The 27,887-nt window shown below is 51.9% G+C and overlaps 1 protein-coding gene across 3 annotated transcripts in view; it reads right to left on the minus strand.

The window, feature by feature from the left end:
* Positions 1-27,840, minus strand: part of ITGB2 (integrin subunit beta 2) — a 46,439-nt gene extending 18,599 nt beyond the window's left edge. Inside the window, exons 1-5 of one of the 3 annotated variants that reach the window (XM_067035231.1) lie at positions 27,131-27,840; positions 16,301-16,531; positions 15,530-15,694; positions 9,196-9,274; positions 7,323-7,486 (exon numbers count right to left, since the gene is read on the minus strand). The gene's annotated coding sequence lies outside the window, so the exon portion shown is untranslated. The remainder of the gene's footprint in view (positions 1-7,322; positions 7,487-9,195; positions 9,275-15,529; positions 15,695-16,300; positions 16,532-27,130) is intronic. The other 2 variants (XM_067035232.1, XM_059065375.2) reach the window with 2 other exon arrangements.
* Positions 27,841-27,887: the final 47 nt, after the last annotated feature.

Here is a 27,887-nt window from a genome sequence, read left to right on the forward strand (position 1 = left end):
CCTCATGAATGTGAGGCCCCGACTCGGCTGGGACAGCTGGTCCGAGAGCGGGGAGGAGGGTGCGGGCTCCAGCTGGACCCCCCCGAGCCCAGACCTGCGGCACCCTCCCTGCCACTCCGACGGCCCCCAGGCTGCACTCTCCCCAGATCTAAGGGCAGCCCTGCCCCAGGACTCAGGTTGCAAAACCCCAAGTCGAGGGGGCTTGAGAAACCCAAGGCCCCACGGGCCTGTGAGGACTTTGCGTCAGAGCTACCCTTGAGCTTGACCCTGCCCGGCAGGGGGTTGCTGGCGCGACGAGTGCAACTGCAGGAAGTGGCGCACCCCCGCGGACCCCGGGCGCCCTGAGGATCACCCTTCCCTGCGAATAAGGCTCTGAGCGCCAGGCCGTCAGGAAACACCGGAAGAGAGCTAGGGTATATTCCTTCCAGATCCCACGCGCTCCACAAAAGCCCGAAGTCCCTATTTGGTGAAAGACAGAAGAGAAAGAGGAAACATCAAAAAGAAAGAAACGTTTAAGAGGCAGAGGCCCCACGTCCGAGGCGGGGTAAGCTGCTGTCAGATCAGGCTTGCTGTCAAAGAGGAAAGCTTTGCCGGAGTGCAGACCCTCAGGCAAGGCCCTGCGGGGCCCCAGGACTCACCGGCTCTCAGGACTTTGCTTCAGAGCCTCTGCCCTTGACCATTCAAGGTCATAACCACCTGGTGCTGGTTTACAAGAGACGCGGCCCGCAAGTGACAAAGAACAGACGCCGTCAGGAAGAGGCCACGAGAGGGGCCGGCGGGGGTGCGGGGTATTCATCCCAGGAGCGGAGGACGCAAGGCTGCTGTTTCACATAGAAAAAGGCCAACGCTGACGATGGATCTAAAACAGGCATCGACCTTTTTTCTTTGCGCTACGCGGGCCTCTCACTGTTGTGGCCTCTCCCGTTGCGGAGCACAGGCTCCGGACGCGCAGGCTCAGCGGCCACGGCTCACGGGCCCAGCCGCTCCGCGGCACGTGGGATCCTCCCGGACCGGGGCTCGAACCCGCGTCCCCCGCATCGGCAGGCGGACTCTCAACCACTGCGCCGCCAGGGAAGCCCCGGCATCAACGTTTTTAAACCAAAAGACAAAGTTAGGATGTGGTCGTTTCTGCTTTATGTAAAGACAAAAAAGAATTGGACAGAAGCGAATCCCAGTGGGGGCTGGAAGCCCGCCCCCCACCCGCCCCAGGTCACGGAGTTTCCAGACAGATCAGAAGACCAGGGCAGCCGGGACTGAGGAGGACGCCGCCCACGTATTCTCGGAAGCCCCACCTTCTCGGGCCCAGGAGAACGCATTGCACGCGTTCATCACTGCTCCGTTCACCACCCGTGAAGGCTGATGGCAGAAACGTTAAGGGCCACAGTTTCTGACCAAATGGAATAAAAGGAGATGCCCCCCCAACACACACATATTAATTAGAACCTTTAAAACACTCCGCTCAATATCCCTTAAGTCCAAGAGGACATCAAATTTATATGTGCAGGCACTTCAGAAAAGAGACAGCATCACTTTCTCTGTTCAACGGGTCCCCGATGGAGAGAGAAGCCCGAGGCCCTAAATGCTTTTCTGCCTGACGGCAGGGAATGATGGTGCACGTGCAGGACGGAAAGTTCAGACGTGAGAGAAAGAGCCACACGGCTCAGGAAATAAGGGGAGGGAGGCGGGCAACACACAGACAATAGAAAAAGTCGATGAATCCGAGAACAAACAAAAAAGCTAAAATTGATAAATACATCGAAAATCGTTTCCTTGGAAGAAGCAATCAAATGGGTCACGTGGAAGACAGCATGTATGGCAGCCACCAGGGAGCTTAGGAAAGGAGGAGGCGAGGCGGCAGTGAGCTGTGCACCGGCCTGTGCAATGCGTCCGGAAGCTTCGGGGACAGAGTCGGTGTGACCCTGGCCCTCGGGAGGGTGGCCGGGGGGAGGCAAGCGAGCAGCGGCGCTCCGGCCTCAAAGGCCCCAGGCAGAGCACGTTCCAGGAGGGCACGCGCCGTGGCAGTGCCCCCGTCACACCATGGGACCCGTAGACCCAGGTTTAGGAAATGAAATGATAAAAGGAATAGAAGAATGTGTATCTCAGAGTAAGGACACTGAGCGTAAAAACTAAGGGAGAAAATAACAAGAAGATAGACTCAGACTTCCCTGGTGGTCCAGTTGGTTAAGACTCCGCGTTCCCAGTCGAGGAGGCCTGGGTTCGATCCCCGGTCAGGGAACTAGATCCTGCATGCATGCCGCAACTAAGACCCAGTGCAGCCCAACAAACAAACAAATAAATAAATAAATAAATGTCAAAGAAAAGAAGAAGGTAGACTCTAAGATGAAAACTCTAATTCGAAAAGATACATGCACCCCAGTGTTCATAGCAGCACTATTCACAATAGCCAAGACATGGAAGCAACCTAAGTGTCCATCAACAGAGGAACGCATAAGGAAGATGAGGTACATATATACAACGGAACACTACTCAGCCATAAAAAAGAATGAAATAATGCCATTGGCAGCAACGTGGATGGACCTAGAAATTCTTATACGAAGTGAAGTAGGTCAGACAAAGAAAGACAAATATCATATGATATCACTTATATGTGGAATCTAAAAATGGATACAAATGAACTAATTTACAAAACAGAAACAGACTCACAGACATAGAAAACAAATTTATGGTTTAAAAGGGAAAAGGGCAGGGGGATAAATTAGGAGTTTAGGATTAACATATACATACTATTCTGTATAAAATAGATAAACAACAAGGACCTGCTGTAGAGCACAGGGAACTATATTCGATATCTGTAATAACCTATAATGGAAAAGAAACTGAAAAAGAATCGATACATATGAAACTGAATCATTTTGCCAAACACCTGAAACATGGTAAATCAACTACACTTGAATAAATTAAGCAAATAAGAAGAAGACAGGCTCTAAAAACAAATTTTGTACATAAAAAATTGAATAGATGAAAATATTTAGTATCTGTCTCATGCAGAAGGTGAATGGTAATCTTTGTGTCCAAGGAGATTTTAGAAATAATAACAAAAAGGCAAATACCCCATGGAACTGGTGGGGTTTTATCACTAGGTGTTTAGCAAGGGCCTCCAGGCCGCCGTTGGATACTTCCAACTTGCAACAGATTATAAAGCATTTGTTTTGTCTTTTGTAACTGTATACAAATAAAAATATGTTTCCAAAAAAAATAAATTGGCGGAAGCACTGCTCCGGAGGGGCTGCCTTCCTGTGTGCCCCCAGCCCCTGGAGCGCTGTGAGAGAACGCGTGCCCCGGGCCCACAGAGGCCCGTCGGGCAGGAGCCCTGGCTCGGTGAGGTCTCGTCCGTCAAGGAGGCTGAACTCAGCCCCTGACCTTAGCTCCTCAGCCAGCAGGGAACCCTTCCAACTACTTCTGGCTGCAGCCCAGGGTGCGACACAGCCAGACGACCTTCCCTCCGGAAGCTTCCAGAGCAGCGGACTCAGGCCACATGCGTGTGGAGGCCTCTGCTTCTCAGACTGGCCAGATCTGAGCATCCAAGGGGCCTGACTCCGCATCTGCCAACGGGAAAGGGGCCGTGACTTGCTCTGTGACGACTCCTGGGCAGAGGGCAGTGGCTGTGCAAGGCTGGGCCACAGCGCTGGGGACCACGGCAGACATGGTCAGTCCTCAAGGGAGCCTCAGCTAGTGGGCGGCTGTCCCTGCACAGCCACTCGGGACCCCAGATCCCAGAGGACCAGGGCAGCCACGCTGCTGGCCTGCTCGCATTCTGCCCTCACAGTCTCAGTTCGCCCGCAGCTGCCCTGGGAGTGGACCAAACCCGCTCCCTGTTCCTAGGGAGGCTCTGAGAGGGTCAGCCCCTCAGCCACACAGCCAGGACAGACGCCGGGACGGGGGCCCACGTCAGCCCGGCGCCAGGGCTGACACCCTCAAGTCTCCGCCCAGCTGCCGAGTGAGTGTGGACAGGTGACTCCCCCTTCTGGACCTCAGTTTCCTCCCTTGTCACAGAGAGCCAAGGGTGCTGTGATGGTGAACGTCACGTGCCAGCTCCGCCGGGCCGTGGTACCCAGTTGTTTGCTCAAACCCTGGTCTGGATGTTTGCTGCAAAGGTGTTTCTTAGACGAGCTCCACATTACGTAAGTGGGCTCTGGGTAAAGCACATGGCCCTCCATGACGTGGGCGGGCCTCATCCAACCAGTAGAAGGCCTTAAAGGAGAGACTGATGGCCCCCGAGAAGGGGAAACCCCTGCCTCCAGATGGCCTTTGGGCTCAAGCGGCAATGTCACCTCTCCTCTGGGTCTCCAGCCCGCCCTGCGGATTTGGGGTTGGCCCGCCTCCACAATCGTACAAGCGCCGAAATAAATCTCTGCCTCTGTACACACACACGCACACGCACACGCACACGCGCACACATCCTATTGGTTCTGTCTCTCTGGGGAGCCCGCACTACCAGAGACCCCAACGTGAGCACGCCGGGTTCAGGGAAAGCTGCTAGAGGGGTTTTTCAACACCACTTCGAGGTGAGCGGGCAGAGCCGTGCTTTCCTGCTCCGTGTGTTTCAGAGGCAGCGAGGGTACCTGGCTCCTGTTCCTCTCCGCCCCCATCAGAGCCCTGCGGTGGTGGCGCCCCACCCCTGAGCCTGCGGGACACGGTTTCAGACCCGGGCTGCGTGGGGTGCCGTGCTGAGCAGGGACCGTGCCAGGGCTCACGCGGAAGCCAGGGTCTGCTGGCTCCCAGGCGCCCCCGGCCCTGCTGCTCGACTGCTGGGAGGGTGAGCCGCCCGGACACCCCCGGCTTTTGGTGGGGGGGGACCTTGGACCAGGCAGGGAGGCCTGCCCGGGTCAGAGGCTTGCAGCTCGGGGACTCGACTGCACCCGCCGTGTCACCAAGACACCCACTCGTCAGCGGTGGGAGGGACCAGACACCCGCAGGCCCACCGAGGACTCCCCTCCGCGTGGCCTGCCCTGCCCTGGAGGGGGAAGGCAGGGGCTCTTTCTGAGCAGCGCGGGGACCCCGCCCGCTGCTACAGCTGAACGTGGACTCCGCCAGCCTGACGGGGGACGGGGCCCCAGCGGCCAGGCAGGTGACACGTGGCAACACGGCTGGGACAGGTGGGTCTCGGCATCGCGGGGCCCGTGCGACTCGGCACCTTCGCCCGCCAGCCGCTTGCTCCCTGGGGGCCTCGGCGCCCCGCTCGGGCAGGTCTGGGTGACGACAGAACCGACACCCCATTTTAGGTCCAGTTTGTGCAAAGGGAAACGGACAGTGACCACACTAGCATCCCAGCCCTGCCCACCTGGGGGTGTCACCGTGGCATCACCATGGCGTCTCCAGGAGACGGCCTAGCGCTGGCGGGGAGCGCCGGGCGGGGCCTCTCAGCTGGGGCACAGTTATTAGCCGCCGGCAGCTGTCCCGCAATGTGGGCTCAGGCAGGACCGCGGGCCGCTCGCGGTGACAGGTGCGCAGGCCGCCGGGCCCTGCCACCCGGACCCTTCCCAGAGCTGGCGGGACCTGAGTCAGGAGAGGCCACCGCGGGCTCCGTGCTGCCCCGTTCGCGGGGCGGACGCCTCTCCACAGCCCTGTGACCCGTGGCGCTCGGCCTGAGCTGAACGCGCGGGACCCCGTGGACGCAGGCCCACACCGCCGCCCCGTCCAGGGAAGTGAGTTTTGAATTACAATTCGATACAGAGTCAGCTGGAGTGTAAATACGGGCCCACTTCGCAGACGGGAGGCCCAGCGGCCGGCCTATCTCCTGCCCATCTCGCCAGGTGCAGGCAGGGCAGGCCTCTCCCATCGCCTGCACAGCGGTGCGCCCTCTACTGAGCTTCTGCGGGGCCCCTGGCTGTCTGGGGCGTCTCCCCTCGGGAAATCTCCAGGAAGTGGCCGCGACCGGCCCCGGGTCTTCGCTCCGGCACAGCGCGAGCTGACGGCCGCAGCCAGACAAACCCACGCGGATTTCAGCTGAGCGACCCGAGGCCAGCGGAGCCGCGTCTGGCTGCTGGGCCGAGTCCCTAGAGAAATGTCTTGGTTCACTCCCGTCGGGACAAAGCCCTGGAGCAGCCGTGAGTCCCCTCTCCTGGAGCTTGTCCGGGTCCTCGGGCCCCAGTCCCCTCACTCCTAAGGAGACAGGCCTCCAGGGGCCTGGATGTGGGAGGTTTAGGTCACACACCCAATGCCTCACCCCCTAAAGCTTAACTGTCATCCAGCATGTTCACATCGTTAGGCCAGAGCTGGTGAAGCTTCGGGAGTCCGAGAGAAGCAGCAGACCCACCCCCAAGACAATGTACCGTGCACACACACACACACACACACACACACAGGCGCACACAGACACAGACACACACACAGGCGCACACACACAGACACAGACACGCACACACAGAGACACAGGCGCACACACACACACAGAACACAGATGCACAGACACACAGGCGCACACACACACACACAGAGACACACACAGAGACACACACACAGACACAGACACACACACACAGAGACACAGGCGCACACACACACAGACACAGGCACACACAAACACACAGACACACACAGACACACACACAGGCACAGGTACACAAATACACACATACATATACACACACAGACACATACACACAGACAGACACAGACACACACACAGACACACACACACACACACAGAGACACACACAGAGACACACAGACACACACAGACACACACATACAGACACACACACGCGCGCACACACACAGACACACACAGACACACACACTGCTGGAGGACAGAACCACCCCAGCAACCTCGGAGCTGTGAAGACAGAGCGGGACCCGCTCAAAAGCAGGAAGAGGAAGGCGCAGCTGGGGCGGCCCAGGGACCCTCCTGCACAGCCTGGCCGCGCTGGCCCCGTGCCCACGAGACGGGGGTCTTGCCTGTCCCCCAGCCTCCTCCTGGCTCTGCCGGGCCTCGCAGCCCCCGCATCGGGTGCTCAGCAAGTGCCCGGGGCTTTGCTGAGGGACCCTCACCGGGGAAGCCGAGGCTGTGGTCTGAGGGCCTCCTGCCACCATGCCCGTCCCATCTCTTTGGTCACATCCCTCCCATCACCCCGCCGCCGGCTCTGCCCACGGTGGGCTCAGCACTTCCCCTTGCCGGATCTCAGCTCAGGGGGCCTAGAGTGGACGATCCCAGGGTGTGTGACACGCACCAGGGCCACCGGGGCCTCTGCAGGCTGGGCCCCTTGGAGCTGCCTGCCTTGGGAAAGAGCAAGAGCCTCAGGGCTGAGCTGCTCCCCTTCAGAGAAACCAGCCTGGACACAGAGGGGCCTCTGTCCACTCACCTGCTCGATGCCCTGAAGGTCTCAGCAGGGGTGGTCCTGGCTGGGCTAGCAGGGGCTTCGGCTCCGCTCTTCACCAGGCTGGCGCTGCAGCGGGTGTGGGAAGACACCGGCCCGCCCAAGCCCCCGCTGGTGAAGGCACGATGCTTCCTGTTCTAAGTCAGGAACTGGAGGAAGTAGTTACATGTGGCTGATTGCACCACGCGTGTCCCTTCCAACCTCAGCCCCTCTGCCTACAGGGCCCCTGACAAGGGCTGTCAGAGGAGCGACCCACAATGGGAACACACCATCCGTCACACACGCTCACGGTTGGAAGGGGAACGGCGTGCTGGGAGGACGGAGTGGGGGCAGGGCGGCACCATGGGAGGCCCCCACGGCCCGAGGGGACAGGAAACCCTGGAGGGCAGTGCCCAGGAATTTTCACCCCAGGAAGGGACCCGGCCTGCAGACTGTGCACACGGGACGGGGACATGCTCCCACCAAAGAAGAGGCAGACAGGCACTGGGGGTTCCCACTTGGGTCACGGGAAAAAAGAGCATCACATGGACCAAAGGGCAGCATAAGAAGCTGGAGAGCAGATCAGCTGGAGAGCAGGGTGAGGGCATCGGCCTGGAGGACAGTGGGACAGGGAAGGGGCGAGTCTACTTGCCCTGCCTGCCCTGCCCACAGGGGTCCCAGCAGAGAACCGTAAACAGCGAGGGGAGAGACTCAGACAACAGAAGAGAAGCGCCAGGAGAGGGACCCAGCCGAAGAGGCTGCTGCATGGCTTGGGAGGAAGAACAACGGTCCTGAAACTGGTGAAACTGGGATGCTATCACAGAACGTTAGTGACAGCAAGAAAACAGGACAGACTCAGAGAGGGACAGAGACAGACAGAGAGAGAGAACGAGGGAAGGGAAGGGTTAGGATGGGGAGGAAGGGAAACAGAAGAGGAGACACTGATTACATCCACAAAGAAGCAGAAAGCAGAGTCTTCAGATGAACCAGGGCTCAGATACATAACTACCCGCAAATCGATTTGGAAGATGCGCTCCCGAAATAAAGACAGACAGATGAAGAAATCCAAGAGGGATCCAAGGGTCCCTGAGGGAAAGGTGACCAAAGAAATAAGGAAAAATTGTTAAGCCTAAGTAATTGTTGATTTTAAAATAGAGGTAAAAATATTAATAGTTTGAAACAAAAATCCTAGAGGAGCAGAACAGCTGAGCAGGGGGGCATGCTGCAGCTTCTGATACCCATCAATGGACACTTCGCTAGGAAATACTTAATTTTATATGTGACAACAATTAAAACTCTCCTAAAGAATAGAAATAGGGGCTTCCCTGGTGGCGCAGTGGTTGAGAGTCTGCCTGCCGATGTGGGGGACGTGGGTTCGAGCCCCGGTCCGGGAGGATCCCACGTGCCGCGGAGCGGCTGGGCCCGTGAGCCATGGCCGCTGAGCCTGCGCGTCCGGAGCCTGTGCTCCGCAACGGGAGAGGCCACAACAGTGAGAGGCCCACGTACCACCAAAAAAAAAAAAAAAAAAAGAATAGAAATAGGAAGTATGCATCTGAAAAAGAAGAAAATATGACAAATCCTTTTTTTAAGGCAAGGGAAACAGAACAAACAAGGAAGGACTGTGAATTAAGAGCACACAATAAGGCATATCAGGGATGATTTCAGAAGTTCTAGAGAATCCAGAGTTCCAGGGTCACAGCATCTGTGAAGGGGTCACCTTCCTCAAATATAGTCTTGATGAGTTTTAAAACGAGAACAAACTCCAATTATATGTTCTCTATCAAGGGAACTTCCTCTTTATGGAACTATTCTGGAAAATACAACAAAAAAGGAAGGAGAGATTGAGAATGTCCCCGAATCACACCCTCTGTTGACTCACCAGACGGAGCACTGACTGTCGCTGTGACGCCACAAGGACACAAGCCACCCACAGACACAAGATGCTTGCTGTCCTAGGCCTTGGAGAAAACAGCAATAGAAAGTAAGTTAATCATAATGTAAATAACATAAAAATCACCACTTTTACTCTTGGACCCGAATCAGGTCAACACTTCATCTCCCAAGTACATAGGAGCAATGGGGACAGAGGGCTGGGTTAATGGTCTGGCAGGGATGCAGTGAGCAAGATCCGACTAGAGAGAAGCCCCCAAGGTGAAGAGCAGGTTGCAAGAGAGGAGAGGGGGTGTGGGAACCCGAGACGAGAGATGGGAGAGAATGCCAGCCGGCCACATCGCACGGACCATAGGACATTAACAAATTACTGTCAACATTTTGGACGTGTTAAAGGTTTTGTGATTATGTTAAAGCATCATCACCTTTTAGAGTCTCATGTTAAGATATTTGCACAGGACATGACAGGATGTTTCACATTTGCTTCCAAATAATCAGGGGTGGGGTGGGTAGGGGAGACTGGGTAAGGATATAAATAAAACAAGATTGGCCACAGGGACTTCTCTGGTGGTCCAGTGGTAAAGAATCCGCCTTTCAATGCAGGGGACATGGGTTCGATCCCTGGTCAGGGAACCAAGATCCCACATGCCGCGTCACAACTACTGAGTTTGCGCATCTCAGTGAGAGAGCCTGCGTGCCTTAACAAAGATCCCGCATGCCACAGCTAAGACCCGAGGCAGACAAAAATGAAAAATAAAATAAAATAAAATAAAATGATGAAAATAAAGTAAATAAATAGTAAAAAAAAAAAAAAAAAGATTGACCACAAATCGATAATTGTTGAAGCAGATGTCAAGGACACATGGGTTCATTAAACTGTTCCATCTACTTTGTATAGGTGTGAGATTTTCTGTAGTAAAGAAATTTTTTTCTACCTTTAAACAGAAGTGTAAATTTGTTTAATGGGGATAAAGTTTCAGTTTTGCAAAAGATGAAAACGTTCCAGAGGTTAGTTGCACAACAGTGCGACTATACTTAATAATACTGAACTTTACACTTAAAAATGGTAAAGATGTTTAAATGGTTAAATTTATGTTATATGTATTTTACCACAGTTAAAAAGAAAAAAATGCCGCCTATCAGATAAACTTAAAAGTGACACTGAAGGCTGAAAATAAAGTATTGGAAAACTTACATATCACATGCTAAAAAATACTAAAAATGTAATATAGAGATAATATTAAAAGATATAATTCAAGGCAAAAGCATTAAATGAATAAAGAAAGACGTATGTAACGAAAGTTCCAATCCACAAAGAAAGTTTAGCGGTCATGAATCTTTATATACTGAACAAAATCACCACAATATATAAAAACCAAAAACTGATGAATACATAAGCAAACGGACACAGCCACAAACGTAGCAAACATCTTTAATATACCTCTCTCAGAAATGAACAGATCAAATAGAAAACCAGGCCTACGGAGAATTTGAGGAATATAACACTTTCTCTTTACCTTGTACACAGTCAAGTTAAAACATGAGGGACAAGAACAACAGATCATTTGTTAAGCCACAAAGGAAATCTCAACATCTTCTAAAGCACAGAAATCATAAGGAGGCCAAATTCACAGACACAATGTAATAACAGTAGGTGCTAACCAAAGAAGAGCATTAAAGAAAAACACAGCACCCCAAGAAACTGGAAACAAACCCAACATGGCATAAATAGATACCTTGTGGCCTTCATGCACAAGAAGCAGCAATTAAAATATGGATCTGGAGCTCTACGTGCCCACACGACATGCCCAAAACAGTAACACTGAGGTTATTTTTAAAGGCAAGTTGCAAAAGGGGGCTTCCTATCATACTACCCGTGATTACAGGAGAAACACCCCTGTACTCACCAAACTGCGTTCAGGGTGGTGGCTACCTCTGAAGGTGGAGAAAGTAGTGGTCCTGGCAGAGGTATGTACAGGGCTTCAATTTTATGTTTTTAAGTTTTATGAGGAAGAAAGAAGAAAAAATTCTTGGCAAAGTAAAGCAAAATATTAAGATGTGATGAAGTTGGATGTTGGGTACATGGGTGTTGGCGATGCTGATCTCCACCCTTTTCTGTAGTCTTGAGATCATCTATTTTCTTTTTTTGAAAAGGAACTAATGGGTTGGGAGATTGGGACTGACATATATACACTAATATATATCAAATGGGTAACTAATAAGAACCTGCTGTATAGAAAAGAAAAGAAAAGAAAAGAAAATTTTTTTAAAAAAAGGAACTAACGGGGAGTGACTGCAAATGAGCATATGTGGATCTTTTGGGAGTCATGGAAATGCTCTAAAAATAGATTGTGGTGATGATTGCACAAATCTGTAAATTCAGCTAAAAATCATTATCATTAAAGTGTACACTTAATAGGAGTGGATATCAGCATTCAAATTCTATCTTAATGAAGCTGTAAAAAATGAATTGAAATTAAGAATAAGAAACAAAACACCAGCATCTTCCAGTCCCAGCTAAGACAGAGTAAGCACACTGCACTCCACCGTTACACTGACCAGAGCTAAAAATATCACACAGAATAAAATAAAGCAACTTTCTAGACAGACTGGGGTGAGAAATCAAAACCTGATGAAAGGCTGATATGATAGCAAATGTCTTGTCCCCCTACATCCCCTGCATTAGATTCAAGGTAGCCTGCACCCCAGGACAGCACAGTGAGCACAGCCAAGAGAACCCCTCCTTTCTGGTCAGTGGGCTGGGAGGAGCTATGCCCTGAAAGACAGAGAGAGTGAGAGAAATGCCCTATTTCATTTTCTTTTTCCTGGTCTTGCCTCAGAGACAAATTTCTGTCCCAAAGTTGCACTCCCAAGATGGTGGTAGCCGCAGCTATAGCGGCAGAAGTTATTGTAATCGTCACTTTGACCCAGAGGTGGATCTAGGCACAGGAAGCATATGACAGTGCAGGAGGCTAAAATTCCTGATTTATAGCCAGAGGACCAGGAAAGGAAGACTTGGGAAGCCAGAGAGCATCAGAGAAATTAATAAGAAGGAGATTAAGAAAGAGACCCTATAGAGTCTTTTTTAAAAAAAATTATTTATTTATTTTGGTTGCGCCAGGTCTTAGTTGTGGCAGGCCCGCTCCTTAGTTGCGGCCCTTGGGCTCGCTAGTTGCGGCATGCAAAATCTTAGTTGGGGCATGCATATGGGATCTAGTTCCCTGACCAGGGATCGAACCTGTATCCTCTGCATTGGCAGGCGGATTCTTAACCACTGAGCCACCAGGGAAGTCCCCTATAAAGCTTTATATGAAGTTCCAGACTCACCCCTGAGCTGGACATATGTGGAAATGACCCAAATACCATGTCAAAGGCTTTGAGAATTGAATCGTGGTGTAGACCACTGCCAAGGTTGAAAACTGGACCAGGGGGATGCAAGTGCAAGATGGATCCAAGTAGCACAGCAGAGACTTTGAAAACTAAACTCACACTGGAACCACAGCTCACAGGAGGCAGGTCTGAACTTGTGGTCTGACCCAACCAGGCTGATGGCCAGAAAAAAAAAAAAAAGAAGGAGAGAGAGAGAGAGAGAAATGTTGGAGAACATTGCAGAAGATTTTGATAGGATCCAGAGTCTCATTAAATAATATCTAAAATGTCCAAGACACAATCGAAAAGTACTCAAACAACAATAACAACAAAGAAAATCTCAAGAATTTGTAAGAGAAAAAACAATTAATAGATGATAACTCTGAGATGATCCAAATGTTGAAATTATCACCTAAAGCATTTAAATCAATTATTTAAAATGTGCTCCATTAAGTAAGGAAAACACCCTTGAAACAAATGCAAAGGTAAAAATTTTCAGCAGAGATATAAAAGATATAAAAAAGAACCAAATGGGTATTAAAATTAAAAATATGATTACAGAAATAAAAAATTCACTGAGTAGGCTTAATAGGAGAGTGGTGAAGACAGAAGAAAGAGTGAGTGAACTTGAGGACCAATAGAAATTATCCAATATTAAAGACAAAGAGAAAAAAAGATTGACAAAAAATGAACAGAGCCTGGGGACCTGTGGAATAACATCAAGAGCTCTAACATTTGTTGCTGTTGGAGCCCCAGGATGACAGGCATAACGGGTTGACCCAGAAAAAGTATTTGAAAAAATAATGGCTGAAAACTTCCCAAATTTGATGAAAAATATAAATTTACAGATTAAAGAATCTCAGTGAATCTCAAATAGGATAAACTTGAAGAAAATCAAGCCTATACACACCATACTTAGACTGCTGAAAACCAAAGATAAAGAAAAATGTCCTGAAAGCATCCAGAGAAAAATGACACATCACATAGAGGAAGAACCATTAGAAAAACATCAAATTTCCCGTCAGAATCCACGGAGGTCAGAAGACAATGGAACAACCTGTATAAAGTGCTCAAAGGAAAGAACTGCCAGCTCTCAATTCTGTTCCCACAAAATTATTTCCACCAATGAAGGGGAAATAAAAACATTCTCGGGACTTCCCTTACAGTCGAGTAGTTAAGACTCTGAGCTTCCACTGCAGGAGGTGAGGGTTCAACCTCTGGTTGGGGAACTAAGACCCTGCATGCCATGCACTGTGGCAAAAAGAAGAAGAAGAAAAAAAAAAGACACTCGCAGATGAAGGGACAGTAAGAAAATTAGTCCCCAGCAGACAACTCTAAAAGAAATCTTAAGATTTCAGGAGGGAGATGATACCAGAGGAAAACTGGGAAACTTAGAAATGAAGAAAAAACAACAGAAATGGAAAATAGTGGGTAACTACGCTATTTTCCCTCTCAGGGTCTTTGCAATATGTTGATGGTAAAAATGACAACATTGTCTGGTGGGGTTTTCAATGTATGTAGATGTAAAATACGTGGCAGCTCCAACATAAAAGGACAACAGTGAAGGGACATACACAGTTTTAAAGTTCCACTTCATTTCACTTGAAATGGTAAAATGTTCATTTTAAGTAGACAATGAGGTGTTTAGTATATATATTGCAATTCCCCCAGCAACCATGGAAAAATCTATATAAAAAGATATAGTTTAAAAGCCTACTGATAAATTAAAATGTAATACTAAAAACACTGATACAATCCAAAAGAAAGCAGAAAACGGAAATAGAAAAGTGAAAACCAAAGGGAGCAAACAGAAAACAAAAATTTGAACAATAGACCTAAATCCAACAATTTCAATAATTACATTGTGTAAATGATCTAAATACACCAACTGTAAGACAGATACTAGCAGGTGGAATTTCTAAAAATATGACCCAACTATATGCTGCCTATAAGAAACACACTTTAAATATGATAATGTAGGTAGGTAAAAAGAAGACGGATGGGAAAGATATACCATACAAGCACTAATAAAAAGAAAAATAGAATGACTGTGTTAATATCAAGCAAGGTAGACTTCACAACAATGCAAATTACCAGGTGTATGGTGGGGCTTGACTTAGTGATGAAAGGGTCTATTCAACAAGACGATACAACAATTGTAAATGTGCATACATCTAACGACAGAACATCAAAATACATGAAGCAAAATATGAAAGAACTAATAGGAGAAATAGACAATGACAGTTGGAGCCTTCAATACTCCTTTCCCAGGAATCAATTTTTAAAAATTAGACACAAGATCAGCAAGTACACAGAAGACCTAAAAAGCACCACTGACCAACTGGACCCGAAAGACATTCCACCCAGCAGCAGCAGAAGGTGCCCACAACACGGTCACCAAGGAAGACTGTGTCCTGGGTCATAAAATAAACCAGAACACATTTAAGAGAATTGAAATCATGCACGATATGTTCTGTAGCCATAATGGAATTATTAAATGGAATTAAACCAGAAAATAAGCAACAGGAAGACAGAAGAAATCTCCTAAGAAACAACGTACTTCTAAATAATCCATGGATCAAACAGAGCCTCAAGGGAAATTAGAAAATATTTTGTTTGGACGGAATGAAATGAAACACAACATACCGTATTTGTAGGATGTAGCTAAAGCAGGGAGTAGAGGGAAATTTATAGCATTAAATGCAAACATTAGAGACCCAACAACATGAATGATTCTCAGGCATTGTGCTGAGAAGACCAACAAAACAGAGACTCCAGCCTATGGGGAGATTACCATCAGAACTGCAATGAGAATCCTTCTCCCAGCCATCACAGGGACAAAATCTACAAGGCGAATTAAAGAGTAGGGGGCAATGGGGGGGTGGCATCCTGTATTTAGGTGCATAGTGTGCACCCCATTCGGCTCAGCAGCACCCACCAGGAACGATACCCACCAGGGCTTCTGAAGTGTCTGTGTCTTTATGGGGCAGTATTTGTATGAAATGTCATTAAATCTCATCTAGTACCAGGGAAATGGCCTCGGCAAACCCTGGTGCGTCCATTCTTGGGAATTCATCAAGTAGGTGAAACGTCGGCGGCAAGAAGGCAGACAGGGAGTTCTGGGAATGAAAATGTGAAACAGAGGACATCACCGGCCTTTGTGGGGAGTGACCGAGAAGGACAGGGCTTTGCATCTCAAAGACAACTGAAGCCAGGGAGGAGTGAGCTTTTGGAGCAAGATTCTGGGAATAATCTTCTCCCCTAAGTCAGCCGAGAAATTCCACTTCCAGTCACTTTCACCTCCACCTTCCAGAAAATTGACTTTATCTCACCAGGTGTTCATTGAGGACTCCAGGGCCTGGGCGGGATACTGAGCTGGACGCCCAGAGGGTGCATGGCCGTGCCCCCCGGAACACCGTGGCCCGGCTCAGAAGGCAAACATGTCATGGTGACATAAAGCGGGATGAGGAGGGGTGCCTCACAGTGTGCCAGGCCTGGGGCCTGGGGGGGGGGCAGGAGGCAGCCCGGTGAGTGCAGAAAAGAGGAAGAGATGCCATCCCCTTGCCGTCGTGGACTTTGACCCGGGCACCCCCAGCCCCCTTCCCGCCCAGCTATGTCCCCACAACACACAGCCCCGAGAGCACAGGAAGGGGGCTCCCTTGCGACAGTGTGACGATTAGGAAATATTTAATGATGGAGAACATGAGAAGGGGTTCCAGGCTCACCACACAGAGGTTCCCGGGTGGGTGCAGTTTTGTTGCCAACACTGGGGGGAGGCTGCAGTCAGACGCTGAAGCCCACGATGTCTGTGGGACAGATGAGGCACGAGAGCCGGAGAAAGACCAACCCAGCACCCAGCACCCAAAAGGCAGAACGCAGCTCTGCGCGTTCCTGCGCTTGCAGCTCCTCTCGGTCGGCGGTTTGGGCAGCGCGGTACTTGGGAGAATGAACAAGACCTGTGAAATGAAATACAAAATGATGGACAGCCCTTTGGGGAAGATCGAGATCTCTGGCTGTGAGCAGGGTCTGCACGGGATACAGCTGCGCGGCCAGAAGATCCCAGACACTGACGTGAAAAATTTTTTTATTAGCGTCAGTGACCCAGACCTGAAACATTCTAACACACGTCGAAGAGCAAGATCTTGGGCTCAACCTGTAACCAAGACCAGAGGGGAGGACCACGTTTCAGAAGAATTGAGAAATACTTCTTTAAGCCAACCCGTGAAGACTGGTACACAAACTGGTGCCACATAATGCGACGAGGGTGAAGGGGGGCGACTCGGAGGCTTGGCCACGGTTTGCTCATCTGGAAGTGGAGTTCCTGGATGTTCACTTCCTCACGGAACAACGTGAGCACTGAATTGTCTCTTCCAAGGAAAGTACCTCGAATGCTGTTCCCAGTGTTGGAAGGGTTTTATGCCTAGTGGTACTCCGTGTTCCATTTCCCATAAAATGCTATTCTCCTCCACTTCCTTCCCTGGCTGGGGTGTCTCTGAAAAAAAAAAATCATACACATGTCTTTTAGCGGAAAGAGTTTTGAAGACGCTTCTCACAGAAAATACCAACTAGTCCAAAAGTCCAGGCACAAGTTCTTGCCGACGACGGAGTTCAAACCAGCCCAGATCTTCAGTTGAAGCAGACCGTGTACAGAAATCTCCTTCCTGTTTCCCCTACAGTTTTTTAGATAGAATAGGAACTCATCATTTCCCCCAGTTAACAGTGAGAGAGGAGCCCTTGTAGATTCTGTCTGCAACACGTTTTCAGGAGTGAATTACTAGGTTTGGAAAGTGAGGGGTGCCTGTCTTTGTTGTTCTCAACTTCTTTTTACAGGAACTGAACGAAACTGTACATACATGCATCGTATTTCAGAATATTAGTCGACAGACACAGAATTGCATTTGGAGATAGATAGGTGTCGTCATAGTCATTCACTATGAAATAAAGGATGTGTCTTACAGGTATGTTTCCCCTCATTCCGGAAGCTGTTCTTGCCTTCCCTTTGTACAGACGCCAGAAAGGGGCTCCCCACTTCCTCTGCGCGAGCAGCGAGGCAGCCTGGGCCTTCCCGCGCCTGCCCAGGCTCAGGCCACGTGCGGCGAGCAGCCATGTCCTCGGGACACGGGCTTGGGAGTCTGTAAAATGCAAAGCTCATCCATTGCTGGTAAATGGCCAAATATAAATGTAGGACACCCTGGCTAACAGGCGGCGGTGGTCTTTTCTAAGAAGCCTTATTGAAATACCGCCCGATTTGGGTAAATGTAATAGTACCGTAAGCCCTGAGCTCAGTGGACACATTGCAGAATGCGAACGGGAAGGCTTGTGGGTACGTTTCCTTCATGAATTTGTTGTCATCTTTGCAGGAGTGAAGAACATCAGTATTTCGTGGCCTTTGCCCAGGATTTCCGTGTCTTGGGAGTTGGGAGGGACGTGGCCCTGACCCTCCTGTTGGCTTTCTCCGGCTTCCTGATGTCCTCCACCCCACGGCCTGGTGGGGCAAGTGCCCTTTTCATCTACGTTCGCCAATTTCCCGTTTTCCCTCTTGAAGTGGGAGCTGTGGCGTTCTCAGTCCTTGGCTCTCCTGTCTGAGATTGGGAATTGTGTTACAGCTCTGTTGTCTTATCGTGAACTTGCCTGTGACAATCTCCCGTGGCTTTTTTGTGACAGCCACCCTGCCCCGCACCCGAGGAGAGGCACTCGCGGCGCCTCCGCTTTACCTCCAGGTTTGGAGTCTTCGCTTTTGTTCTTTTGTGACAGTTTAGTTGATCTGGGGTCTTTCATAAAGTGTGTCGGATCAGTTTTGCCATTTCTCTTTTTCCTTCAACTTTCTTTTGTTTTCCATTTCGGTCTCGGTCACCCTTCTTACGCACACTCACGCTTGTTGCTGGTGTGTCTGTTCTGCTCTGAGGGAGCCTGGATCTCATCCGTCCCCATAATGGTGACGTTAGCACTTATCATATTCGGCATTTGGGACTCGATGAAGCAGTGTTTGGTCTTCTGGGGTATTTTTCATACAGCACTGGGGTGATATCCTAGTGCTAGAAGACTTGCATTTACCAGGGCACAGTTTCTACGTTGGAACAAGGCACTGGGTCCACACGCAGGCATCTCTTTTTACTCATACGTATTAGTATTACCTTGTTAGTTTACCTAACTCTTTAACCCTTTTAGGTGAATGACCTCATGATAACAAGGGTAATTAAAGTAGTATGGCATATTGAGTAGACTTGGGCTACACATTTACCTGTGTGTACTGTATTTCCAATATTTATTCAGAGTGACTTTTCTCAGATATTTAATAAGAATTAATAATTGAATGTACTCTCGCCTTCTTACTTCACCCTGGGATCCCATAAGATCTTTGAAGCTAAAACTAGTCTGGGCCCTTAAGGGGTTTATAGACATTAGGTATGTCTGAGTATGGAAATGGCTGGCATGGTGAAAAAATTGAGTCCTTAAGTACTTTGCTATTCCCAGTGATAGTTAGAAGAAACCCCTGTTCTAGCTCCATTTCCCAATCTTTTTTTTTCTTTTTTTACTATTTTCGGTGGGGGGAGTTCTTGAGGTATTAGAGGGTAATTTTTTGTCATGTGATCCCACTGTAAGGGAAGTGGCTCTGGCGTACCGTGTTGCCTCGATGGGTTATTAAATTGTCACTTCGAAGAGATGAATGTGGGTTATAGAGTATGTTGTGCCATATGTCATCTTAGTCATCAGGAACGTTTCAGAAAACTGAGTAAGAGTAAATTCTTTCAAATTTATGATTGAAGTTAGCAATTTTATTAGGTCCTTTAAAAAAAATTCAAATTTTAAAAGTCTTTCTCAAAGTGTACATCTTTGTTCTCAGAAGAGGTCTGCAGACTGCCCTTAATTTGTCTTTTGAAAGGACACAGAATCTTAGCAGGATCCTCACGCTGCAGAAGTAGACAGGTGCAAGCGGCTGTTCCTCGGACAGTCCGCGTGGAAGGCTGACGTGCTCGGAGATTTACTGTGCATCACCCCGGCCATCATTCCCCTAAGTATTAATTTTAACTCCACTAATAAGAAACTGAACAAAAGTGGAACTATGAGTTCAGTAGTACTCTATGAAAGGTCCGTTGTTAAAAAGGCAGAGTCTGACATTCTGTGAAAAAGGTGCCTTCATTAATCATCCTGATAGGAGAACCCGGGCGTTCTTGACCAACACCAGTGAACCTTGCAGTGGGCACTTGCAGGGCCTGATGTGCACGTCTTTATGTAAGAACAACGATTGTTGAAATATACGTTGAGCTAATTTAAGGAATTTATCTTTGAACTTTGAAGATGTGTGTATAATATAGAAAATCTTACGAAATATGCTTTATTATTTTGAAAAAAGGAAAACACCTGTTAATTTCCTAGTCAGACTATGATGAAAGCATGTTTTAGGATACAGCTGGCTGTATTATATGGAGCTGTGCTGGACTGCAAGGTAGCAGTGCATTTCCCAGTGGGTGAATGGACGTCTCCTAAACGTGTCATCTACAAACACTGATAAGTTTTCTTTAGTCTCTTTTGTGATCTCTATTAGTGGCTTAGCTTATTATACGTTTTGACCCTTTTCTGCAAAACCAGTCGTAGGCTGCTTTCTGACTCTCATTCTTTTTCTCTTCGTTATTGCAGCAGAATGCCTACTGTGCGCCCAGAACTTAGACACATCACGTTAAATTATCTGAGATTTTACGTGTCCTGCGAATTCAGCGTTAAAGTTCAATACAGATACATAAATTATTAAGCAGTTAACTGGTGACACATTCATCAGTTGACCATCTTTTATTGTAGCCTGTTGACAGATTATTTCCTTCAGCCATTAAAGCACAATATTGTTGGAGCTAAAATCTCTTTCTAGATTCTCTTTGTCTGTGTTGCTGCTGCTGAATTTCACTGAGAGCATCTAAATATGAGACTAACCCAGAATACTCAGGCTGCATTTCTTCTTAGAAACAGGTGTTTTCAGACATTTTTAAAAGCTGACTTCTGTAGATAGAAGTTTTTCCTTCTTGCTCTGCCCCATCAAGCTGCATCGCGTTGTGTCGGAAGGGAGCTGACGGGAGCCCATTCGTGCTTTCTGCCGAGGGAGGAGGGCAGGAAAGGCGTCCTTTAAACGTCTCTGTCCAATCAGCGACTTTGTATTGTTAAAGATTCCTGGGGTGTCTCTCTGCTGTCCTCGAACGATGATTCTCCTGTTAAGCTCATTGTCTCTCATTGCCTCTCTCCTTACTGCATTATGAAGCCCTCCTTTGCTGTGGAAGAGAGGGGGAGCCAGGCTGTCTTGATGGGGACAGTCCCAGGCGGGGAACACCTCCTTTGGAATTAGCTCTCTCAGTGCAAACAGCACTGGGGTCGACTGAGGTGAGTGGGTGAGACAGCGAGAAGGTGCGGCGTCGGCCTCAGCACGGCTGGTTATTTTGACCTTGGCTTTGCTGTGCCCAGCAGGGCCCACTCTGCTGCATTAGACCCCGCGTGCGGGGCACAGAGGCTGCTTGTACATCACCGATTCTGTGCCAGCCCAGCACCCTACCCCCCAGAGGGGTCACAGGGGCTTCTGCGGGTGCAGGGGCACAGGCTCGAAGGACTTCAGCGGTTTGCCAGATGTCACACCTTGACATTCTCACGGTGTTATAGACGCGGGTGTTAACGATAACACCTTGTCTGTTGTGTGATGGCAGAAGCCCCAGTTTCCTGTGAGGACATGGAATCTACTCTAAAGCATAGAATTATGTGCAGGGAAGGTTTACTTCAGTTTTATCAAGACAACGTTTATTAGATTCTACAAAGAGCATAAACTGCTATGTCTGCAGTGTTACCATCCTGTCTCCTTGTTGTTATAATTTTTGCTTAATGGCTGTTTGTGCTATGTGAAATCACTCAATGGAAAAGTGCATGTTGATATTTAAATATTTTAGAGCACAAATAAACTCAATATATGATGGTCAAAAAAACAACAACAAAAAAGGCAGAACGTAGTCCCTTGAGAACTCGCCCCATGTGACACGCGGGCGTTCAGGGGAGTAGCAGGGCTGCCGGCAGCTCCTTCCCAGCCCCTAGCTCCTGGCAGGCTCGCCTCCACCATCTCACCTCCCTCTGCCAACCGCCCTCCCACCTGGCCTGCAAATTCCCCCTCCAACCCAGCCCTTGTCTTCTCCAGACCCTTCCCCCATCTTTGCTTTTCTCTTTTTAATTTCTTCCTGCCAGTAGCTTCCTTCTGCAATGTTGATTCAGCTGTTGCTCTTTTGTGGGGAGGCAGGGGGTGGGAGGGGTGGGAGCTGGGGGTGGTGGCGGGGTGGGGAAGCCGGGATGGGAGATGGGAGGCGGGGGGTTGGGGTGGGGGGGCAGACGGGGGAAGGGGGAGGTGCTGGCAGAGGCAGCTGCAGAGGGGGTGGCAAGCACACTCTGGGGGTGGGGTTGGGGGACCGGAGCAGGAAGTAGTGCTCGCCATGGCAAGGGCTCTAAGTAGCTCTTGCTCATTTGGCCCCCCACAAACCCACACCAACAGGCAGAAAGCCACCCAGCCGGGGCAGTGGAGAGTCTTGCTCTAATCCAGGCCACATACGTTCAGGAGGGTAGCCAAGTGAGCATGGAAAGGAGAGAAGAGATTTGAGAGGCCGGGGGCTGTTTCTAGCTACCTACTGTCCTGAACACTGGCCACAGCACACCCAGCCCCACTTCTCATTGTCAAGCAGAGGGCCTTTACTCCTTAGCCTTCCTCCTTGCGGCTTTCTCTGTTTGTGGGAGGAAGCTGAAGAGGTGGCATTCCTATTTCCCTGACATACCTGGAAGGAAGGTGTCTGAGCACACCAGGGAGGCTGGGGTGGGGGCTGGGGCCTGAGCAGGGCTTGCCTGACTCTCATCAAAGCATAGAGAGGAACTGCTAGGCTTGACAGTGTGGACAGTCACACTGAGCAGAGTCCCTGTCGGAGGGAGGAAGACTGGGCTCTAAGTTTAAAGGAGACTGAGCCAGCAAAAAAGTTAAGCACTTACCAATTCTGGAGGAAAACCAGAAAGTCGTACCAAGAAGAACATGTAATTACAGTACGTCCACTTGGCTCAGCAGAGCACATGTACACAGTTAGAATAAGGGAAGCACTGAGCCCAGATTAAAAGTAAAACTGTGGTAACAGCTCTACGGAGACGGAGACGTGAGGGATGGGCGAGGGTGTGAAGCGCTAACACCTCCCTCTACTAGAATAGGAAGATCTAACGCCTTCCCAGACCCCTCTCTTCACACAAAGGCCAGGCTGATCTGTGGGGCACCCGTGGCGGGGTGGGGGGCTCGGGGGGTGGGGCGTGGACATCTAATCCTAACCGGGTCTCCAGGGTCTTTCCTCTCCTTCCTGGTACCTGTCCTATTGCCATTTCCTGTTCAATTTGTGTTTTCCACCAATGCCACTTGAGGAGGCACATCCACAGGAAGTCTGGGCTGCCTTTGTCGAAGCAAGTTGGCACCTTCCAACCCCGGACTGAGTGGCCCAGTTCCCAGAGGCGCTGTCCAAGCTCCTCTTGCCCCAGGGGCCTGGCTGTGGGGCGTGGAGTCTGAGGTTGGAGGCAGCACTTGCACTTGGGGTCTAGCAGCTGGGCCCACTAGTAATGGTGGCAACTCAGGACCCTTGGCCTTGTTTTTCCTCCTGCGCCTTAGTTTCCCACAATCTGCTCCCCTGCCCAGTTGGGAGGATAAATGAGGACACGTGAGAGGATCCTGCAATGGGCCTGGCACACAGCAGGTGCCCAATATGTGCAAAGATGTAAAGCATACAAAGAAAAATGAGATGCGGTCCCAGCGCTCGTGGAGCTTTTGATAAAATTACAGACTGTTTTTTTTTTTTTTTTAGGGGAGGGTCTATATCTGGATTTACAGAGAAATTTCTTCCCTTTAAGCTTTCTGCTTCTACCTTCTAACTTTTGAACCTGGGGGAACAATCTACCTTTTCTGCATTGGTCTCTTTCCATGTAATAGGAATCGGATTCTCTCCCTGTTCCCTCCCAGCAATGCGGTGCAAATTCAAGCCTGGCTTCCGCAAGTGGAGAGGATGAAGTAAGAAGGATGCAGAGGAAAGCGTGGCATCTGACCCCTTCCTGGGGGGTGGGGGTGGGAGCACTGGCCCCTGCCCACCCCCAGGAGATGGTGGGTTTTAGGCAGGGTGAGATTTCAGAGGAATGTCTGAGAAACTCCTTCTCACCTGCCCCCCTGCCAGGATCCCTGGGAAGGTCCACCAAAGCCCACGTGCTTTTGTGACCCTCCCCACCAGGGACCCCAAGCTTTAGCTAAACCTAACTACCTGCCTCACCCCTGACTTAGCCTGTGTTGTCCTACCCACATGCTTGGCCCTGAAGCCCTCCTTGCCCACCCACACATTCCCCACCCTTAAGCGTCCCACCTAAATGCTGTTGGCCCGTGGACCCCTCATCCCTGCTGTGTCCCTAACTGGTAAGGAGCTGTCCCTCCCTCTGGCCCCAGGGTGGCACTTTACACGCAATGTGGCACATCGGTCGGGTAGAGGTGAGGCGCAAAGGCCTCTGGGTGTGTGGCCTTGGACTTGCAGCCTGTCCCCTCTTCCGCCAATGAGAATGATGACCTCGGCGCTCTGTCACCCGGTGTGGGGTTAGGAGCCACACGGACACAGAGCAGCGCCTGGCACAGAGGAATTGCGACGGGTCTGCTGGCGACGGGGAGGGAAGAGCAGACACACCTGTCTTCAGCTTGGCTGGCGGCGTGACCTGTGCTGTGACAGCCACAGCCCATCCTGCCTTCAATAAGCAATTGCAGGGCTTCCCTGGTGGCGCAGTGGTTGAGAATCCGCCTGCCGATGCAGGGGACACAGGTTCGTGCCCCGGTCCGGGAAGATCCCACATGCCGCGGAGCGGCTGGGCCCGTGAGCCATGGCCACTGAGCCTGCGTGTCCGGAGCCTGTGCTCCGCAACGAGAGAGGCCACAACAGTGAGAGGCCCGCGTACCGCAAAAAAAAAAAAAAAAAAAGCAATTGCATTTAAACACAGACGGAGGGCCAGCCTGTGGGCTGGGGTTCTCTGGGAGTGAGGACAGTGGCGATGGGGGCGGGAGGAGAGGGCACCTGCGCTCTTCTTGGGAACGCAGATCCACTGGCCCACGTCCATCCAAACCACTGGATCGGAGCTTGGGGTGGGCCCCGGTGTCTGCTGAACACACTCCGGTGGCAGGTCATCAGTGCGGGGACAAGCCCAGATGGGACCCTGAGTCCCACGCCACACTGGCCTGCACGGGAAGGCACTAGGCACTGGGGAGGAAGGAGAGGAGGACGTCAGAGGCTGGAACAGAGCCCAAGACCACCCAGCGCTGAAGCACACCCCAAAGGTCATTTCTGTCTTGGAAACGTTCTCTCTTGGCCTTTCCTGTCATTTCAAGACTCCTCCTCCTCCACTGAAGCACCTCACTGGCTCCCCAGTTCCCACTGAACCCCCGAAGGTGGGTGTTGCAGTGCCTGACCCCCCTGGGCCCCTGGCACTCTTGCAGGCATCCTGGCTGGGGCCAGGGGCCCCCCTCTGCACACCTGCTGTCCTCCTCCTTCTTCCTCCCTCCTGTCTGGTTCTGGGTCCCAGCCCAGAGGCAGCCTCTCAGCCCGGAGGGACCTCTCCAGAAAGGTCTCGCCCTCCTTCTCCGGGGAAGCCCCTGTGGTTCGGGGGACGGTCTTCTGTCTTCCTTCTCCCGCTTAGGTTGTGCTGTTTTTCCCCAAGAACTAGCGGCTCGTCTCCAGCGCGGGCCCCATGGGTCAGCTTTGCTGCTGGCACACAAAGGAGGCAGGCGGGTGAGCAGTAGCTGAGCTCGGGAGAGCTGGGGTGCAGGCCAGGCACAAGCCGGCAGGCGGCTGCAAGGCCTTAGGCCAGCTCCTGGAAGGCGCCTTTTTCAATCTGTAAAATGAGGGTGGGGGTCTGCCTCTCAGGATGCTGCGATGAAATACAGGAAGCTCTCAGCAGACCTTGGAAACACGGAGGTGGTGCAGGGGTCAGGGCCAAGTGCAAGGCCAGCCCAGCAAGGCTGCTGTAGCAGGCAGGGCAGGGGGTTAGGAGTGGAGGGCGTGGCACCCAGAGGCTAGCTAAGCTTGGGGTGAAGCCGAGGCGGAGGCGGGGAGGAACTGTGCCCTAATCTGGGTGGGGCGCCGTCCAGCAGGGAGCGACCCAGTGCAGGTCACATGGGGAGGGCGTGGGGCCCGGCTGTCAGAGCTGAGCCGCAAGCTGGCGGGCCCTGGACTGCGTGCTGGGCGGGTGTCAGGGAGGCCTAATCCTTTTCACACTCTAGCAACCATCAAACTTCCTAGTTACAAAGGCTGCACCACCCGGGGAGGGGAAAGAGAGAGGCTCGAGGGCTGTGGGCACGGTGTACTGCGGGGACATCTCTGGTCAACGGGATGAAAGGGGTTTTCACTTCAGAACTCGATTTCTGTATTTTCCAAATTGTCTATGATAGCTACGTATTAATTTGGTAATCAGAAAAGCGTGTTACTATAAATCAAGTTAATGGGACCACAGACCTAAAACCTAGGGACCCACCCCCATCAGCGGGCTCTCTCTCTCGATGGGGGAGGGCTAAGAGGAGGAAAAGGAGCAGAGCTGGAAGGAGGGCGCCAGGCTGCAGGGCTCCCCGGAGTGCCACGGGCCAGGGCCACCGCGTCTCTCAGCCCGCGGAGTCGAGTGGAAATCGCGCCCCGGGTAATCTCCTGCCCCGCCTCAGCCTCTCGGCGCTCCCGCACCACTCCTTCCCGATCCCGCACCCCCTCCCCCGCGACCACATTGAGAACGCATGATTTCACCCCAAGAGTTTCCCAGTGCTGCAACGGCACAACCCCAAACAGTTTGCACCAGACCTTCCTGTCGCATTGCCGGGCGCAGACGGGCGGGACCCGCCAACCCCGTGGTCGCCGCGCGCAGAGGCGCACAGGTTGGGCCCGGGCCGCGCTGTCGCAGAGCCAAGCGGGAGGCACGCGTGCCCGATTCCCAGAAATTCCTCCTGTTTGGGGGATGCTAGGACGACATACGGCCCCGCGGAGACCCAAACCGGTCATTTTTAACCCCAACGCCGGCCTCAGTCTCCCAATCCGTAGCCGGTGGACGGAGCCCACTCTACCGCGAGGCTGGGCCAGGTCCCAGCCGCACGCCCTGGAGTCTGGCGCCTCCTTCCCGGAGCCGCTTCCTTAGGGGTCCTCGGGACGCGCCCGCAGAAGAGCGCAGAGGGAGGGGAGACCCCCCCATCGCCCCGGGGCAGCAGGGCGGGGCAGGAAGGCCCTGACATTGAGGACTTTTCTTTGCCCCCGCCCGGCTCAGACGCCCCAAGGCCCGCGCGCCGAGCCTCCGCCTGCCGCGGGGCACCCTGCCTGGCGCTGACGCCGACACCCCGACGGCCCGCCCCTGTGAGGGCCGCCAGGCTCTGCCGGGCTTGCTTCCCTGCCGACTTGCTGCCACTGGAATCTGAGCACCGGCCGCCCGCAGGGGCTTCCTGGTGCTTTACCTGTCAGTCCTCAAAGAACCCCTGCGGCAACCCAGTGTAGAGATGGGGAAACTGAGGCTCCTACCTTGCCCAAGTCACCTCCGAGCCTGGCCACCTCGCTGGGGGCGCGTGAACCGGGCCTCCTCTCCGGGGAGAGGCCCGGGGGCTCCCGAGACCTAGACTCAGGCCCGGCAGGGCCTGAGGGGAGAGGAGTGTGGCCGGGGAGGGGGCTGATAGGGCGCCTTCCTGGGGCTGAGGAGGGCTAAGGAAGGCCTATCCGGGGCCGGGTTCACCGGGCCGGGCGCTGTGCGCAGGAGGCCGGTGCAGTCCCAGGACACCCCCAGGAAGGAAGTCCTGACGGCGGCACATGGAGACGCGTGGGCTCAGGGCACTGGCCCAGGGTTAGTCAGGGCTGGGATGCAGTGGGCCTGGGGCTCCACGTCCCAGCCCGGTCACTGGCCAGGGCGGCGCCCACGCCGCAAGGAGCCGCGGGCGCTGGAAGGAGCAGCGGGTCAGAGCCGGGGTCCGCAGCGCCGCTGTTCGCAGGTTGCCGTCCGCGCTGACGCGCAGCCTGGTGGGGTTTGGAAACCCGAGAGCGGAGAGCGGGGGCGTCATCAGGAAGTCCTCGCGGAGGGCCCCGAAGGACCGGGTCGACTGGGGTGAGCGGCGGGGTGTTTGCCCCAGGCTCTCCCGGAAGCCATCCTTCCACGACTTCGTGGGACCCCCGGACCCGCGAGGAGGTCCGCGCCCTGCGGAGGCTGAAGGCGCTCGGGGTCGGGGGAAGGGCCCGCGCCTGCGCCCCAGCGCCTCCAGAGAAACCCAAGCGGGCCGCTGGCGCCCTC

Source organism: Kogia breviceps, chromosome 5 (assembly GCF_026419965.1).
Source record: "Kogia breviceps isolate mKogBre1 chromosome 5, mKogBre1 haplotype 1, whole genome shotgun sequence".
In the NCBI taxonomy this organism is placed as follows: Eukaryota; Metazoa; Chordata; class Mammalia; order Artiodactyla; family Physeteridae; genus Kogia; species Kogia breviceps.